This window comes from Echinops telfairi, unplaced genomic scaffold, assembly GCF_000313985.2.
Source record: "Echinops telfairi isolate 266 unplaced genomic scaffold, ASM31398v2 ScPeMD7_3509;HRSCAF=4178, whole genome shotgun sequence".
Taxonomy (NCBI): Eukaryota; Metazoa; Chordata; class Mammalia; order Afrosoricida; family Tenrecidae; genus Echinops; species Echinops telfairi.
The window spans coordinates 8726420-8746085 of record NW_022107407.1 but is presented as its reverse complement, the minus strand read 5'-3'; the positions used below and the strand labels follow the sequence as shown (position 1 = coordinate 8746085).

The 19666-nt window shown below is 40.3% G+C and overlaps 1 pseudogene; it reads right to left on the bottom strand.

Annotated features, from left to right (window-relative positions):
• Positions 1-12615: 12615 nt before the first annotated feature.
• On the bottom strand, positions 12616-16160 carry LOC101654428 (annotated as a pseudogene).
• Between the last annotated feature and the right edge of the window lie 3506 nt (positions 16161-19666).

Below are 19666 nucleotides of genomic sequence, written 5' to 3'. Positions count from 1 at the left end.
GGAAAACAGGGAGAAACATTAGGTGCGTTGTGTAGCCGGGTAAGGTTTCACAGCACAAATCTAATAGGACTAACCTTGCTACCTTTGAAGAATGAGCAGATGCATTGCTGATGAGAAAAAACTTCTTGACACAAACTTTCCTGAACTTTCTTCCCCAATGCTGTTTTCATTATTCTATCACTTTATTCTATCTATCATATGTTCCTTATAAGCCATCTCGTATCAAGAAGATATATCAAGGCTACAATATGGAATCCTGAAAATCAGTTCACCTTTTTCTTCTGAGCCAACCTGTCTTGAATTTAACTGGCCCAGTAGATCCCCTCAGAAGCCACTATTTTGATGTGACTTTGATCCCTCGATCAATTTGGTAAATCCAAGAGTCATCCCTGGTTACAATTTGTTCTATAAAATTGTCTTCATTAGCTTCAATCCTGTTTGAAAGACTGATGCAAAGATCAGCTCTTTGACCTATCTGCTCCTTGCGGAATGTTTTGGGCACCCATTCAGCTGCAAGCTTGCTGTGGCCCAGATGGACTATTAAAATGGAAAAGGCTGAACCACTCACAGTAACTAAACAGGGTTTCAGAGACTGTAAATCTTTACAAGACCAGAGAGCCACTGCTTTCTCTTGAGGAGTGGATGGTGGCTTTGCGATATAGTGACATGTTGACTAGTTACCACTTAGTGGCATGTACTTTGTGAATTAACTGCTGATTAGTGGCCATTAGAGACATACAATATAGGGCAGGTATTTAAGACATTTGCCAGATATTCAATACTGGAAATGCAAAGGTTACATAAGTCTCTTTAAAAATGAACTGACATTGTTTATGGCTTGATTAACAGAAAAAATGTTATTGGAAACCAGATACCAGGCAAAACTGCCTTTAACAGTTCAACATTTTACTTGTTCTATACATTTCCAACACAAGGTACACCCCAGGCCTACAGTCCACATTAGCATATTTTCCTCCAATTAACTACCTCGTATAGTCTGGGAGTTGGATGATTTTATGCCAAGTAGATGTGGAATCAAACCATTAATCAGGTTCACAGCCTGATGCTTTCTTCTAGGGAGTGTGACCTTCTCAAAAGGACAACCTGAGGGACTTCATTCTGACTCTGCTATTCTGCCTTTCTGCTTGCTGTGGCTCTGGTGACCACTCTGACACCCGCTGATGCCCTGTGATGTTTCCACATACCTTAAATCTGCACAAGTTTACATCCCCTGGCCTGGGATCTTCCTGCATTTTGTATCTTTGCATGCGGTTGCAAGAGTATGAGGGACTTATGGACTTGCATTGGACTTAAGGGCTTGAGTTGGCCTGATAGGGAATTAGGGGACTCCAGGAATAAATGATGGTCTCTGCCATATGGTAGCACTAAATTCATGGGGAGAAACAATCTCAGTATTAATGGAGAGGCTTGTGAATTTCTAGTTGGTATTGGAGCCACGTTGACTGTTTTATAAACCCTATTTCCCTGCTAAAGCCTCTTTCCCAGAGGACAATAGTCTATGGTAGTGGTTTATACAAACCAAGAACAAGTGTTGTCTAAGTTTGAAATTGGTCTTATATCTATATCTATTGCCCCTATTGATGAATTAGATCCTTTTTTCGGGGGGGAGGGGAGGGAGGGGCTATTCCTGCTATTCCTATAAATTTGCTAGCTTGGCATCATATACTCAACTAGAATTGCCATTTAAATTTACAGAAAAAAAACTATTATTAAATATAACACATGTCTCAAAAAAAGATATACAAGCCAGAACTAATTGAAATGGAAGAAACAGCCTTGTGTTTGCAAACATTTTTCATGTATATAGACAGTATGATACCATCTGGTTCTCTTTCCTCTAACTTTTTGTCTTTGGTCCCTCTGTCAGTCCAGGTAGACTACAGAAACAAATTCCTAGAGACTCATATGTGAATAAGAAAGAGTTTTATATACAAGAGCAATTGAATATTGAAAAAACATCCCAGCCCTGTCCAGATAAAGCCCTTAATTCTGCTATTAGCCCATACACCCAATACCAATCTATAAAGTCCTCTTCAGACTTACGAAATACATGCAATGATGTTGAATGCAGGAAGATCACAGGCCAGTGGGTGGGAAGTCTTGTGGATCCAGTGGTGTTGTAAGCATCTCAGTGCTGGCAGGGTTCTCTACATGGCTTCTCTGGCTCCAGAGGTCTGGTTGCATCAGGGTAGGTCCAGGTACCTTCTCCAGCTCCCAATCCATAGTGCCATGTGTCTCTTTGGTACAGCATCTCTCAGAAAGAGAGTTGAAAGAGTGTCTTCAACCTCCAAGAAGGAAATACAGGAGTTCCCAGAATCCTCAGGAGAATGGCATGCCCAAACAGAGACTTCACTGGCTATGGCATAATTGACAGACTAGACTCCACCCCTTCACTCTTAATCCTCAAATTTACAAATGATTATATAACTACCACAATCCCTGAAATTCTATGAGTTACTACTTCTATTGATGTGGCACAGATTTTGTAAGAGAACTAAAGTAGAAGTATATAACCCTTACCTAAATGCTTACCAAAGATTACATAATACCCCCTCAAAGAAAAGACAAAGAGGGATAAACTCTCATAATTTAGGTTTTCTAAAGGTTTCATTGTTTATTGCACCAGTCCTTATAACATCCTTACTTTGCCTGTTAAGAAACAAACTGAGGTTGGTGTTTTGAGCCAAATTTGCTGATAATACTCTATCATTACTTCTAGTTCTTCAGTAGTCCTAAATCCCTACTTACTGTGTTCTCATGGTTTTTACCCAGAAGCTATACATTTTGTAATTGGTTTTGATACTGTCTTCTTTACCATTCTTGCACACCCAGAAAGCCAATATTTATCTGGCTTCACTTGGGTGAATCAATAATTTATTTGGACAGCAATTCTCCATGCACTGCTTTCTACCCATTTTCTTAAAACCTCAATACAGATTTACAATTTTTGAAATTTAAATGTAATTTTTACAATATGTTGATGACTTTCTTATAGGGTCAGATTCCAAGTAAGCCTGCTTGATGATCCTTTTCCCACTCAATCACTGCCATTGAGTCAATGCCAACTCATTGAGATCCTACAGGACAGGGTAGAACTACCCATGTGGATTTCTGATACTGCCCCTTTTAACAGGTGTGTGTGTGTGTGTGTGTGTGTGTGTGTGTGTGTGTGCAGCTTTTGGCTACTGGAGGACATACAATTTTTAAGAAAAAGCTAAAATTAACCCAAGGTTTCCTTACATATCTATAACACGTAATTTGTACAGAGGGTATTTCTATGGACCCCAATGTGAGGATGCTGTTTTATTTCCCTATTCCTAATATTGAGAAGCAGTTGAATGATTTCCTAGGACTTTAAGCCAAAGTAGAATTTCAATTCCTAATTTCTCATTATTGTTTCAAGCCATCTACAAGTATTTGAAAACTTCTAAATCAGATTCCTTTTAAATTTCACGGGACGGTTAGAAGTTTTAACTAGGCAGAAATAAACTAGCAAATGCATTGACAGTACTTCTTATTATTAGCCATATTTTTATTATTCATGTATAAAGTCTCTCTAAAAACTGTCTTTGTCATGTACAAAAAATGCACAGGGTGTAAGTATCAAAGGCCTATAAGCTACTATGTACGGTCTTTAAGCTGGGCTCTGTAATCAAAAAGTAACCTTCTTGTCTTTGAACAGTAGCAATCACTGTAAATTAATAGAAAATATCATTGACACAGTACTATATATTTTAAAAATCATTTTATTGGGGGCTCATACAACTCTTATCACAATCTATACATACATGGATTGTGTAAAGTACATTTGTACATTCGTTGCCCTCATCATTCTCAAAACATTTGCTCTCCATTTAAGCCCTTGGCATCAGCTCCTCATTTTCCCCCTCCCTATTCACTACACCCTCCCTCATGAACTCTTGATAATTTATAAATTATTATTTTGTCATATCTTACACTGTCCGCCATCTACCTTCACCTACTTTTTTGTTGTCTGTCCCCCAGGGAGGAGGTTATATATAGATCCCTGTAATCAGTTCCCCCTTTCCACCCCACCCTCTTCCATCCTCTCAGTATCACCATTCTCACCACTGATTCTGAAGGGATCATCCGCCCTGGATTCCCTGTGTTTCCAGTTCTATCTGTACCAGTGTACATCCTCTGGTCTAGCCATATTGGTAAGGTAGAATTGGGATCATGATAGTGGGTGGGGAGGAAGCATTTAGGAACTAGAGGAAAATTGTATGTTTCATCGTTGCTGCACTGCACCCTGACTGGCTCATCCCCTCCTCATGACCCTCTGTAAGGGGACGTCCAGTTGCCTACAAATGGGCTTTGGGTCTCCACTTCACACTCACCCTCATTCACAATGATATGATTATTTGATCTTTGATGCCTGATACCTGATCCCTTTAACACCTCGTGATCACACAGGCTGGTGTTCTTCCATGTGGGCTTTGTTGCTTCTGTGCTATATGGCTGTTTGTTTACCTTCAAGCCTTTAAGACCCCAGACACTATATCTTTGATAGCCAGGCTCCATCAGCTTTCTTCGCCACATTTTCTTATGCACAGCATTGTCTTCAGCGATTGATAGAGTACTAGATTTAATTGTTGTTGTTTATGTCTAATGCTATTCGCGCTATAGTAAATTTTGCCTTGACTCAACACCTCTCCATCAGTCAGCTCATTTCCTATTAAACTCTCCTGGTTATATCCAATATTGAACCACTGTCCATGTCTCATTTAAATCCTGTCATTCTTCTCTCTGAAATTGATAATGAATATTACACCTAAACACAGTTCTCTAAACACAACTGAACAAACATTTTCTCCCCAAAGTGATTTAAAACAAACCCAATTACCTAATGCTGATTTGATTTGATTTGGGGGATGGTTCCTATTTAAAACTCCATCCTACAACTCTCACTAATAGGATAAATATGCCATCATGCCTTCTACTAATGTTCTTGAAAATCAGGCCTTCCCTGAAGCTACCTCTGCTGAACAAAACAAATGAATTGCTCTTGTCAAGGCCTGCAAACTAGCCTGAGGAAATTCCATAACTATTAACATGGATTCTAGGTATCATTTTGGAGTTGCTCATTATTTTGGAATGTTATAAAAACAAAGAGGACTTTCGATTTCCTCTAGAGATAAAGAAAAATGAAAAGCTTGATAAGCCTTTTAGATGATTATTACTCCTTTAAGCAGTAGCTATTTTAAAAATGCAGCATCACTCAACTGAAAAAATTAAAACCCAACAAAAATATTGCCACCCACTACTCTGCCTCACCTCATAGGTGTGGCCCTGCTAGTTTGCACTCTCTCATTGCCTCCTTGCCTCAGCCTCTGAGATCAGCACAGTGTGGTGTCTGCTGCCTCCTCTGCTTCAGACAGTAATTTCCAGTGAACTCCAGTGGTGTTTTTTCTTCTTTGATGGCACCTAGAATTATTTCTTTTCTTACCTGTGAGAGAGGTCCCTGATAGAGGAATGGAAACCCAAACTGACCAATTTGCATAGTCCTACACAATCTTCTCATGGATGTAACAGACACACAGATAGAAGAACCATATTAGGAAATTTTACTTCACCACAATGAACAAAGGACCTTATCTTGCTATCTTGCTGTAGCTGATATTTTCATGCTATTTGCTTTTATGAACTACTTCTGGGAGTTACTGTGTTTTTGACGCTTCTTTAAGTCTTCCCTTACAGCTTATACGAGTAGACTTTAATGCTTGAAAGAAAAATGTAACTGTTATGTTAGCTCAATCAGTTGCTGATTGTTGGATTTGCCACCACATCCCTAAGTCTCTGCATGGAATTTCAGACACTAGTATTATCCTTATAGTCTGTACCCTATTAATTTTGGTTACATTGATGAACAATTTATATGTTTCATATTGTGGCATTCCTTGTGAAATTAGATCAACTTCAAGTAGCCTATTTTAATCTAACAAAAATCATATAGTCAACCTAGATGCACTACCATGTCCTCAGACTGATCCTCTTGTTTCCCCTAATACTACAGTCAGGGGAATGATTAATCCTGGTATTCTTAGGATGATTTACTGTTAGTAACAATACCTTCATAGAAACTTGGCATGAACAAACTAATCAATTCATTCCCTTTCCAAATGCCAGAGCAACTATCTAAAATATATTGACTATACTCCTTATAGCGATGCATTTTTTTATGTGAAGGATCAAAAATGAATCAACTACAAATTGTAAATTATACACCTAGTCACTATCTTATATGGATATTTGGAAATTGATATGTCAATCTTCCTTAGGTCACTTAGCTGTCTCTTTAGGATCAGATTGGATAAGTAATTTGGAAAAACTTCCTTGCCTTGAAAGTCAACAAAAGAAGATAAGAAGATCCTGGAAATCCAATAGCAGATAGACCTGTTATGGAATGAGTATTCCTCGGAACAGTCTTACCTTGACACTGTGGTTATCAACAGAAAAAAACTTTCCATAATTTATCCACAAAGATGACCTACATCATTAATGATGATACTGATTGAATGAAAGCACAAAGTATTTAAAATTTTTAGTGAATATAGTGTTAGACAGTAGATTACCTCTTTACTTCCTTTTGGCCAAATAAGTATGAAATGAGTTTGTTCCATTGTATATGCATGAATATCCTTTTATTGTATTTAGATAAGTACGACAGGAAAAGTAGAAGATAATATTATATAGAAAATTACTTGGCTTCATCCAATACTTTTCATATATGATTCTCCGTTTTGCGATATATATAATCATTTTATTGAGAGTTTGTGATAGTTAAGTTTATTGTGCCAACTAGCCCAAAAGGAACATGTGGGAGGGGTATGATCAGGTTGAAGCTTGATTAGAGGATGATCGAAATAAGTAAAGTCAGCAGCATTCCATCTTCCTCTTGCTCCCTGGTGATTGGCCAGTGTGCTGCTGCTTAAGCTAGTTCTCTGCCTCAACCTGTGTGCTACACTACCTGGGGGCCAAACCAACTTGTGGATCATGTTGCCAGAGCTGGAGGCTCCTTTGAGACATGCTTCCCCATACATTGCTGAGCTTGAGGCTGCTGGATCTTGCTGTCACAGTGCTTGGGATCCAGATCCCATCAGGGCCTGCTTCCCTAAGCCCTTGAGTTACTGACTATTGCTGACCCACTCTTCCGTCTGCTGCCTGCTGGCAGACTCTGCCCGCCTTGTCTGAGGGACGATTCTGCTCTGCTGCCTTGAACAGCAGCCCAACTGAGTTGAAGGACATCCAGTACATTAACTGTCCCAGGAAAGTTAGTTGAACTGAGCCCTCTGTGCTGCTGTGTGGATTAATGAGCTTGTTATATTACTCTCGCTGTATAAACCTATCCTAATTATAAATGTCCTGGTTTTGTTTCTCTAGAGAACCCTGCCTAACACAGAGCTCTTACAATCCATAATTCAGTTAGATCAAGCATAATTTTACTTTGTGCTACCATTATCAGCTTCAAAACATTTTCTTTCTTCTTGAACTCTTTGATATCAACTCCCCTTTATCCCTTCCTTCTCCCCCCTTACCTCCTTTATTATTTTGTTAAATATTATTTTTAGCTGTATCTTATAAAATCCAATATATCCATTTACCTGCAATTCTGTTATTCGTTCCCCTTCAGTGGGGTTATACATCCATTATTGCTATCAGTTCACCCTTCCCCCTCTTCCACCCTCTTGTTTCCTGTACTCTCAGGTAATCATTACTCCCTTTTGGGATATTTTTAACAGATTATCCAAAGTTGTTGTTTGCTCTTAGTAGTAAAAATTTATGAAAATTATTTTTGTTGTTATATTATTAATCATTGTCTGTATAGTCAAATGTTCTGTAGACTGCTTATATAATATAAGTAAATTCACTATACTTTTTCTTACTATGGAAAAGACTGTGTAACTTGTGGTATTCAAATTTTGGGAGCTCACATAAATTAGCCCATTTAGAAAACCAAATTATTTCTTTAATGTGCCTTTTTTGGAACATTAACTTCAATAACCCCCAGCTCTGAAGATGAGGTCTAATCGCATGATAATGTGGAGAAAAAATGCATGCATCAATGTGTTGGTCCAGGCTGACTAGAGGAACAAATTCATCGATATATGCACATAAGAAAGAGCTTTATATAAAATAACAATTGTATATTGAGATAACATCCCATCTCAGTCCAGATCAAGTCCTTAAATCTGATATTAGCCCATGTGTCCAAAACTAGTCCATAAATTCCTCTTTAGACTCATGCACACAGAACATGCAATTATGCCAAATGCAGGAAGATCACAGACTAATGGATAGATGGTCTTGTGGGTTCAGTGGCAGTGGAACCACCACAATGCTGAGTGGGTCTCCACGTGTCTCCTCCAGTTCTCTGAGTATCTCCACAGCATGAAAGGGAAGGCAGAGAGAGTGGGTCTGGCCTCCAGTGAGCTATTTATCTCTTTTGTGGCTCCAAAGGAGGTCATCAAGCTGCTACCTGATTGACAGGCTAGACTCTACCCCTTCACTCAAGTTAACAGAAGATTATGTAACTACCACAATCAATGACCTACTTTATTGAAAACATAAAACTACACAATTTTCAACTAAAGTCCTTGTGGACAAATGGTTACTACTATGTGGATAAATGAGATCAGTGCCGTCTAGGGTTGGCTTGACCAAAGGGGGACAACATGGGAGTAAATCTCAAAACCTGAGGCAGATAGTGTAACTGAATTGGCTAAATGGAGTCCAGATTAAATTTATGACTCCATTTTTTCTCTTTTGCCTTATGCTTGTTGTCTACATGTATTTATACATTTGAAACACTTAGCAAATAAGAGTGTGTTCAGCAATATTGTTAAGATTGTAATCAGACTGCTCCAGAATGCATGCCGTCTCCTCCATTCTCTTCAAATTCAATCATTGGAAAGAATAATTATGTTAGCCTTCCTGAAAAACTAATTTTGTAAACTATTTCCACATACAAGTTCCAAAATTTCTAACATTAGAAAAAAGTTATTTTAAAATGTTTCTGGTCTATCAAGCAAAATTATAGGGTCTATGGTTGAAGAAGAATTGATGTATTTGAATTATGGTGCTGGCAAAGTGTGTTAGTCTGGGTAAACTAGGGAAACAAATCCACAGAAACTCATATGTATATAAGAGAGAGTTTTATATATAGGATAAGTGTACATTCAGCAAGCATCCCAACCCAGTGCTGTCCAAACCCATAAGTCCAACATTAGCCCATATGTCCAACATCAATCTACAAAGTCCTCCTCCATGTCACAAAACACACAATGACACTGGCCGCAGGAGGAAAGCCAAATCAGTGAGCATGTAAGCATCTCAGTGCTGACAGGGGTCTCCACACAGCTGCTTCAGCACCCAGGGCTGTATCAGGTTAGGTCCATGTGTCTTCTTCTCAGGGATATGAGGAGGAAGTGAGCCTTGCCAGCTGAAGCAAGGGACTGGCTAAGGCAGCTGCACCCTGTTCCAACCATCAGAAAGCAAGAGACCTGAGAACTAGAAAGGCGAGGCTCATGGATCTATTTATCTCTCTGCCCTTCAATTAATCCCACATCTGTTTATTGGCCAGTTTGGCACAATGAACCTTAACTATCTCTCAAAGAATATTGAAAGTACCATGGACTGTCAAATAAATTGGTCTTGGAAGAAGTATAGCCAGAATGCTCCTTAAAGGCAAGGATGATGAGACTACATCTCGCATGTTTTAGACATATTATCAAGAGGTTCCTAAAAAAGGACACCATGTTTAGTAAAGTAGAGGTGCAGTGGGAGGCTGGGGGGTGGAGGGTGAGAAGGAAGTCCTTTACAAGACTGATTGATACAGTGACTGAAACAATGGCATCAAACATAAGAATAATAGTGTGGATGGCACAGGGCTGGGGTGTTGTTTCGTTCTATTGTACATAAAGTACTTATGAGTCAGAATTGGCATGACAATAGGATAAGCTTTAACTGATTGGGTAACATTCTGTAAATAACAATCAATCAGAAAATTACTTTTTAAATCTCAATACTTTTTATTAATACTATCCTCTGACTTCAGTTCCAGAACATATCATCTTTTATTGTATGCAGCCCAGTTGAATTATCCTACCCTAAACATTTTTCTTTTTGCTCCTACTAAAAAGTGCTTTTGTTTTCGTTCCTATGAACTTCTGTTGTCGGAAACTGAAACAAAAGGTTATATTGTCTCCAACAACATACAATGAATTAAAAACTCATGCCCTGATACCAATTAAGGCTTTTACTCAATCTGCTGTTAGTAACTCTCAGAAGTCACTACACGTGACAATCTTTCAGATCAGAGTCCCACTCTGCTTTTAGACTATATTAGGTTCTATTTATGTTCATGAATTTCTTCTATTGGCATTTTGGTTTGAATTTGTCATTAGCCAGGTTTTTTCAGAAGGGATGTTAAGTTCCTTTGAGTAGTATATGCGATGAAAAAAGTATGGGCTAGAATTAGACCAAGATATTAGCATTCCAATCAGCTTCTAGAAAATCCTCACATAACAAAGGCACATTGCAAAAGATAACTTTGGATAATTCAAGTTCCAACAAATTTTGGGTTTTGCACTTACTATTTATTGCTGTTTTTCATTTGTATTTATTATCTTTCAAATTTTATAATGTCATATATAGAGATAATTCATAATTCCTTTTTGGACTTCTGACTATTCATAAGCAATTATTTCAGCCCCCAGTATGCTTTCTTTTGTCTAGCTGGCTCATTTTTATGTAAAACAATATGTAAATTTGCACTTATCTGAGGTTCTTTGACTCATATAAATTAATATTTCTGTGCAGTAAATTAATAAAAAGGAGGGGGATTAGAATTAAGCATGCCCAATAGGACACTTACTTAGATTGTTACTAAAGCTTCTAAGAGATTTGGATTTTATCGTAACTTTATAGAGGGTTTTCCAGATTTTGAAATCTGTATGTAAGCAGACAGCCTCATAATTCTACCATGGTGGGAGTCAACAACTATCTATGTAATTAGCTGGACAATTACCTGATACTGCCACCAGTGCAATAGTAAAATCACCAGGGCAATAGTAAAATTGTTTCTTTGCAGGATACTGCTTTAAGTTAGCTAAACAAAATCAAAATAAGGAGTCTCAAATATTTACTCCAGAATATTTACTATCTTCAGAAACTTTTAAACTTGGATTGTCAAACATATACTAACAAATATGTTAGTGGGAGCAGAGGAATTCCAATTATGGATGAAAACTGGGAACATTTTTAATTATAAAAGCCAATTAATTTGGCATTGAATTCTTGTTCTTTTTAGGTGCCATTGAGTCAGTTCTAATCGACTGTGACTCTACGCACAACAGAAAACAAACAAACAAACAAACAAAAAACACTGCCTGGCCCTGCACCATCTTCATATTTTTTCCTCTGTTTAAGCCCATTGTTGTAGCCACATTGTCAATCCATCTCCCTGAGGGCTTTTCTCTTTTTCTCTTCCCCTTTCCTTTACCTAAAATGATATCCTTCTCCAGCATGGGTCTCTCTTGCCAACATTTCTAAATTATGTAACCTGAATTTTTTGATCAAACAAATCCAATAACCAAGCTACTTTTAGATGTTATCTTCAGAGCATCTCCTAAGAAACTAAATTGGGCAAAAATCTAAAGGTGTGAACAAATAAGAAATCATAAAAATGTTTATAACTTTGAGGATTGTTTGAATAAAATCATTGCAGAACATTTTAGCAATTACTGAAACTAAGGTAGAAATCATATTTAATTCAATGTTTTAAAAACTATTGTATCAAGAATTACCTGTACTTGTTAAATGCTAACTGCTAGTTGTTCCTAGCCCAAGGAAATGCCTTTTCAAATATTGGATACAGATACATGGATTTGGAAATTTGTCTGCTGAGGCCATATCTCACCTCCTCTACAGGGTTTTGTAATACATTGAAATGATTACAAAAACAAAACAAAACAGAGTCCACATGCACAATTAAGAGGGTTTATTAGGGAATTTCACAGGTTCCTATAAGCCAGGATCAGAAAACATTAAGGCACTGGTCCACAGCGACCCCTTTCCTCAGTCAGAGGTCAAATCTCCCTCTGTGGTCTTGAAGCCACACGGTCACTTGTCCTTTGCCTCATGGTTCAGGAAGCCAGCTTTTATCTTTACCTCACAGTATCATAGCCTTAATGCTGCTCCTCTGTTCTTTCTCATAGTCTCCTCGTCTCAACCATTAGTTTTGTCCTGGTTCTTTTTCTCTGTCCCATGATATTTATGATACAGCCTTTCGTGTCTCTGGTCTCAGCACCTGCCACTTCACATAGAAGTGTGTGTGTGTGTCTCTGTGTGTGTGTGTGTGATAAATACATGTTTCTCCCCCCAGAGTCCCCCTTCCTGCCACCGCCACGCACGCCCCGCCCCTGCCACCCAGCAGAGGAAGGTGAGGGGGACAGTAAGCCAAAGCCAGAGAGCGATGGGATGACTTGCTCACAGGTGTGGCTAAAAAGGGGCTCCTGGGGTGTCTGTCTTAGGTGTTCCCTGCGCAGCAGTCGGAGTGAAGGGGAGGAGCCAATCTCAGTCGACCGCCTCATACACCATGGCCTTCTTGTCCCCCAAGCCTGTCACGATGTACTTGTTATTCCTGGAGATGTCACAACTCAGTTTGGAGGAGGACTCCTTGAACTGGAAAATGCTGGCTCCATATGGCGTCCCCCAGGCGCTGAACAGGTTGTCCTTCCCAGTGCTCTCAAACCACCTTCCGCAGGAGATGAACTTGAGTGAGAGCCCGCAGCTCTCCTGCAGGTGCAGCTGGTACTTCTCCGGCTTACGCACATGCAGAATCTCCAGGTTGCTGCTCTCCATGCAGACTTCCAGCCAGTCCTGGGTTCGGGCAGCGGCCCAAGGAGAAGATCTGGGAGCTGAAGTCATGCTGCTGCTGCTGCTGGCGGCCCTCCCGCAGGTCCCAGCACCGCACGGTGTTGTCTAGCCTCCCTGTCCAGAGCCTGGTGCTGTCGTCGGAGATGTTGATGCAGCTGGCTCCGTCCGTGTGGCCCTGGAACTGCCTGACCTTGGCGTCGGCTTGACCGCCAGTGCGTAGCAGACGAAGGCCAAGGTCAGCTCAGCCTTGATGTGGGGCCAGGGTGCCACCAAGTTCCTGATGGAGAAGGTGCTGGCCTCTTCACCTACGATGAAACTCTGGCCCGCCGGTAGCATCTTGCAGGAGTGAATGTAGTTGTCCCAGTGCAGGCAGTGCAGCTGGACCACAGGTGTCTTGGCCCAGGGTTGGCCCATGTCCCACCCCTTCACGCAGCCCCTGCCTTCGTGTACACGTGTTGTGTGAAGCCGCTGATGGTGACAGCGCAGACTACCTCACCGTGCGCCAGTGGGTGCAGCTGCCGCGCGTGCCGCGGGATGCCCGCACCCCACAGGGCGTCCCAGCAGAAGGGCACCGGCTCATCTGCCGGTCGGCGGACAAGTGGACGGCAGAGGCCTATTTTCCCCCAGGGATACTGGGCAGGGAGGATGAGATAGATGACCCTCAGAGGTGAGTGGGACTCAAATGCCATCATGGGGGAACATCCATACACCACAGGACGGCTGACCTGAGGGGGCAGGTGGAGGCTGACGTAGGAGCTGGGCACAGAAAGGCCCCCCCTGAGGGCGCTGTGGGAGCCCAGGGTGAAGGCCGCGGTGAAGGGGTGGGACAAGATCAAGGGCTCCACAAGGCAATGCTAACCGTAGGGGCTCCGGCTTGGCTGCGAGCTGGCAGACATGGCTGGGATGGAGGAGTCCTGGAGGGGGGTCGTTGAACTTAGAGGTGGGGGGCGGTGCTGGCGGGAACGTCGTCCAGGATGAGCTCCTTAGTTCTGGGGAGTGGTGAGCCGAGGCTGGACGCCAAGGAGGCCAGGCTATCAACCAACTCTCGAGGGGCAGGGATGCAAATTGGCACCTTGGCACACCGGGTGGTGGCGGGGCTGCGGGGCTCAGAGAGTTGGTCATCGTCCACCACCAGGTTGTAATCACTCTTCTCCTCGTCGCTGTCGTAAGGGTCCGAGAGATCCTTGTCTACTCTCTGCTTCCCGCTTCCCCCGGGGCCACTCAGAGGGTCCTCTTCCACCATACTTTCAGGAGGCGAGGGAGATGCGCTCCAGCTAGGGGCTCTCTCGGGAGCCTTTGGCCTCCACACCCGATTGATCTTCTGTGGCTGCAGCGGCCAAATGGGCCTGGGTGGCCAGCGCTCAGGACATGGCAAGCCGCCCACCAGCTCGGCCGGACAAACACAGAGAGATTTCTAGTGTGATCCGCTGGTGACTACTCTTCCTTGATGGTCATGAGACTTCTATCTGTTCTTGCTTCAGAGATAGTTCATCCTTATATCCAGGGAAGTGGCAATTAAAAAATGACGACACATGCAATAATTTCAGAGTCTTCATCATTTATTGGGAGTTACAGAGACATGGATAGAAGAACCACATAAGTGAATGTAAGTTAAAGCATTTTTTCAGAGTGAAAACATACTGAATCATTTTATGAGTCCTTAGGACTTAGTGTGTTGGGACAGACACTAGAAAGTTATAAAAAAACATTTATTTATTTATTTTTGATGTATTTGTTTTCTAAGAAAGAAAATATATAGAAAAAAAATTATTTTTGATTTCTAAGAAAGAAGATATTTTGAAAATGATGATGGCAACATACGTACAAATGTGCTTGATACAAATGATGCATGATTATTGAGGGATCCTCTTTTTCCACAGACCCTCTATTTTACCAGTCATGCTGTGCTTTTTCAGGAACTGATCTCTCTTGAAAACATGCCCAAAGAATGTGAGATGAAGTATCGCAATCCTTGCTTGTAAGGAGTATTCTGGTTGCATTTCTTTCAAGATAAACTTGTGTGTTCTTCTGAAAGTCCATGGTGCTTCCAATATTTTTTGTCAACACCATAATGCAAATGTATAAATTATTCTCTATTCTTGATTTTGCATTTTCCAGCTTTCACATATTATGTGATGATTGTGTCTGGCTCACCTTAATCTTCAGAGTGACATTTTTGCTCTTTGACTCTCTAAAGACAGCTTTTGCAGATTTTCCCCAAGAAATGCTTCATTTGATTTCCTGAATGCTGCTTTCATGAGTGCTGATTGCAGATCTAAGTAAAATAAATCTCAACAACTTCAGTATTTTTTCTATCTGTTGTGATGCTGTCTGTTGGACCATTTGTGGTGAGTTTTGTTTCATTTACACTGAGGTGCAATCCATACTGAAGACATTAGCCTTTGAGCATTTCTTTTTTAATCATTGTGACAGTTAAGTTTTTGTGGCAACCTGACACCTGTAAGAAACTATGGATGGAGTCCAGCCCATCAATCAGGTGATGCCTCCTTGGGCACATGGTCTTTATATAAGAGCGACACTGAAGAGAATTGAGCCTTCTCTTGCTTTTTGTCTTCCTGTTTGACTAGGTCCTGTGTCCTGTGTCTGAGACTGGTGGCCCATGTGGTCTGCTAATCCTGAGAGCTGTCGGCACTCTGTTATGTTACTGTGGACCTTGGGTCCACCTGATTATGCAGCCATCAGCTTGTGATCTCCCAGATTCCTGCTTCACCTTCCTGATTCATTCACCAGTAGCAGCATGCGTCTAAGGGTCTCCTGTAACATCTGAGCCATAGACTTGTGAACTGGGCTAGGCTGCTTTCTTGACATAAAAATTTTCTTGATATCGAAAGGATTAGGTATCAGTTCTCTCTGATTCTGTGTGTGTCACTCCTTTTCTTTCCTTTTTCTTTCTCTAGAAGACTCAGCTTAACACAATTTGGCACTGAGTGGAGTTCTAGAGATACAAATGGTATGAATGGAGATAGCGGTAAGTCTGACCTTTGTTTATGGCAACCAAATGGAGTTGGATTTTCCTTTTCCTTTGGATAACCATAGGAAGTCAGATATAGCCATGTGATATACTCAGTCAATATCTGGAAAGGGAATGACTAATGAAACTTTTGGTTTTTAGAAGTTTTCTTTCTTTATTCTTACCTGAAATGAATGAATTGAAGGTGATGTACATAAAGCTGCAGGTGAGTAGAGACAGCTGATCTGGAACTTTCTCTGGCAAAAGCCATGTTGTTTAAATACATTGTTGATAGCAGGTTGCTCCACTAGATTCACAGTGCATTAGTCCGGGGTCCATATGCATATGAATGTGACAGTCTAAGAGAACTTAAAACCTGCACATGCTTTAAAAAGAATTGTGTTTAAGATGTGGCCATACTAGGATTATATTAATTTCTCCTCTTTACTGTTATAAGCATAATATGTGATAGGTTGAATATAGGAAGTAGCACCACTTCTTTCAGCCTTTACACTTAAATTTGCTAAAAGGGGAGTTAGTGCCTCAAAGAAATAAGCTTTTGTTTTAAGCTATTATAGAGTAAGGGACTTGGTTTTCCATCTAAATCCCACCAAGGACCTTGACCACCAGGACATTTGCATTTGAAAAGACATGCAGACACATCTGGAACTGCTGAGGGATGGGAAAGAAAAAAGTGAAGTTTGGGTTTTTGAATTGTAAAAAAGTCAAGCAGTTGCCTGTGGAAGAACTAGGTTGAAAAAGCCTATTCCCATCAAAGAACACCTCACCTATTTTTATTTCAAGGCAGCATGCTGACAGCCTGGTATGCTCACTAGGTGATTACCTGGATTCACTTATTGTCTAGGAATGGGTTACTGATCCAATGAAAAAAATGGGTTGGGTCTGGCCAATGACCCCCATGGACCTGGTCCACAGGGACTGAAGAAGAGAGTTAAGGAAGGATTGACTGGTCTGAAGTTTAGAGTTGTGCATAACATACGAGTATATTCACATGCCAATATGTGAAGGGTCAGTTATTTGAAAAGGAAGGAATCATGTGTGGCATTCCCGAGATATCTATATTAGTTGCAGCAAGAGTTGCAGCAATGGGCTCAAGCATAACATTTATGAAGTTGGTGCAGGGCTGGATATTGTTTAGCTCTGTTTACATAGGTCATTAGGAGTGCAAACAGACACAAAAGCACCCCAAACCAACATATATTCATTAAATTTGTCTCAACTTAAAAAAACTAAACTCTGTGCTTTATTTCCTATGTCAAACTCTTTGAGCTCTGGTAAATTACATGTTGGGCTCCTAAATGCAAGATCATCAGTCTGAATCCACCAGCCACTATAAGGGAGAAAAAAAAATGAGGCTTTCTAATCCAGTAAAGATGAACATCCTTGGAAACCAAAGGAGCAGGTCTAGTCTGTCCTTTATGGTTGCTACAAATCAGAATTGAGTTGATTGTTGAGAGCTTGTTTGTTTGTTAGGTTGGTTAATTGGCTGTTGTTTGTTTATTATTTTTTAGGGGGGTGTCAAACTTTATAGACATTCTGGTGGTATAGTGGGTTACATGTTGGGCTGCTAACTGTCAAGTCAAAGTGAAAAATCACCATCTGCTTCTCAAGAGAAAGGAAGCTTTCCACTCCCATAAAGAGTTCCAATCTCAGAACCCATAGGGGCAGTGCTACCCTGGCCTATAAGGTTGCTATCAGCTGGAATTACTCAGTGACAGTGGACAGGGCATCAGCATTGGCTTCAGTGCAAGGAATACTTTGCATTAAGAAACCTTTCTGATGATATGGAACAAGTTTTGAGATGCTAACACAAGGTTGTGCAGTTAAAACCCATCAGCCTCTCCAAGGAAAAGGATTGAGCTCTCTGCTCCTGTAAGAGTTACAACCTTGGCAATCTTAAGGATTTCCACTATGTCCTATAGTGTCACAATGAGTTGGAAATTAACCGAATGATGGTGAGTTTGTGGAATACTTCGTATCAAGAACCTTGGTGGTACTGTGTGTTAGGCCTTGGGCTTCGTATCAAGAACCTTGGTGGTACTGTGTGTTAGGCCTTGGGCTACTCTCTGCAAAATTGGGGCTCACTGGGAGAAAGATGAGGATATTATCTGGTCCTTTACAGATTTAATAGTCTTGAAAACCCTATTTAGTATTGCTGTGAGTTGGAATCAACTCAATGGAATTAGGTTTGTTTTGTTTTGACTTGTAGAAAATTTATATAGAAGAATAAGAAAAAAAATTACTTTTTTAAGTTTCATTTCTGAAAAAATGTTGAATTTTTGTTCTAACATATCCAGATCACCTTGACTTCAATTTTCATCACTAAAAGAGCTTTGAGCCCATTTTTGAACTAAATTAGGGCTAACTACGAAAACTGACCTTCTGGAGACAGCCTCTGAGAAGAAGTAGCTGGCAGAATTTCTTGGGAACTTAGAGCAAATTCGGTAATGTACAGCATTGACTCTACTTTTCATAAACCCTTACCTAATTTCCTCTTTCTTTTATGACATTATAATAACCTGAATATCCAAAGAATTCTTACAACTTACAAAAAAATATACAACCCAACCCCCAAATGGAGAGGGTAAACCAAACCAACCCCACTGTCATAGCATTGATTCTGACTCATAACAATCCTATATGCAGTTTCTGGAACTGTTATTCTTTATGGAGTATACAGCTTCATCTTAGTGCTACGGAAAGACTGGTGGGTTTGAACCACTGACCTTGTGGTTAAAGAAAAAATACAAATGGGAAACAAACACATAAAAGTAGATTCAAAGTCATTCGGAAAATGCAAATTAAACTACAATGAGACACCACTTTACCTTCACTAAATGGCTAGGATTAAAAAAATATGAATCTGCACTGTCCCAAACAGTAGTCATTGACACCATGTGCTAGTGTGACTGAGGAACTGAGCGCTCTCTCTCTCTCTCTCTCTATTTTTGTTAAAGGTTCATTTTCACTAATTATTTATTTTTATATTTAATCATTTTATTGGGAGCTCTTACAGATATCATAGCACTACATAGTTCAATCACATCAAGTAGTACAGCACAATTGCTACCACAATCAGTTTTGAAACATTTTATTTTTACTTAAACTCTGTGATATCGGCTCTCCTTTATCCCTTCCATCCTCAACCTACCCCATAGGAACTCCTTTTTCACTATAATTGTTTTTTATTTTTGTTTTGTTTTGCAATATTTTACACAATCTAATATATCCATTCACATACAATTCTATTTTTTGATTCCATAAAGTGGGGCTTTGCAGTCAGCTCCCTATCCTCCTCCCCCTCCACACACACACACACACACACACACACCTGCTCTTTTACTGTACCCTCAGGGAGCCATTACTCTTGTTACTGTTTCTGAAGGATTATCTATCTGGGCTTTCATGTACTGAATGATGTTAAATATATAAATGAACACACACAAATATAACATGATTAAGAAGGTAAAACAAAATAAAAAACATAATAGTAAAGGGAGGAAATATTAAAGAACTGGAGGATAGTTATGTGTTTCATCAGTGCTCTACCACACAAGATTTTATCATTCCTTCAATGTGCCCCTTCTGAGAGGGAATGTCCAATTATCATACAGGTGGGTTTTGGGTCTCCACTAACTACATCCACACCCTGTCACATTGATTTAGTTGCTTGTTTTTGAACTTCTGATACCTTTTCACATGAACACCTCATGATCACACTGGCTGGTGTGTTTCTTCCATGTGGGCTTTGTTGCT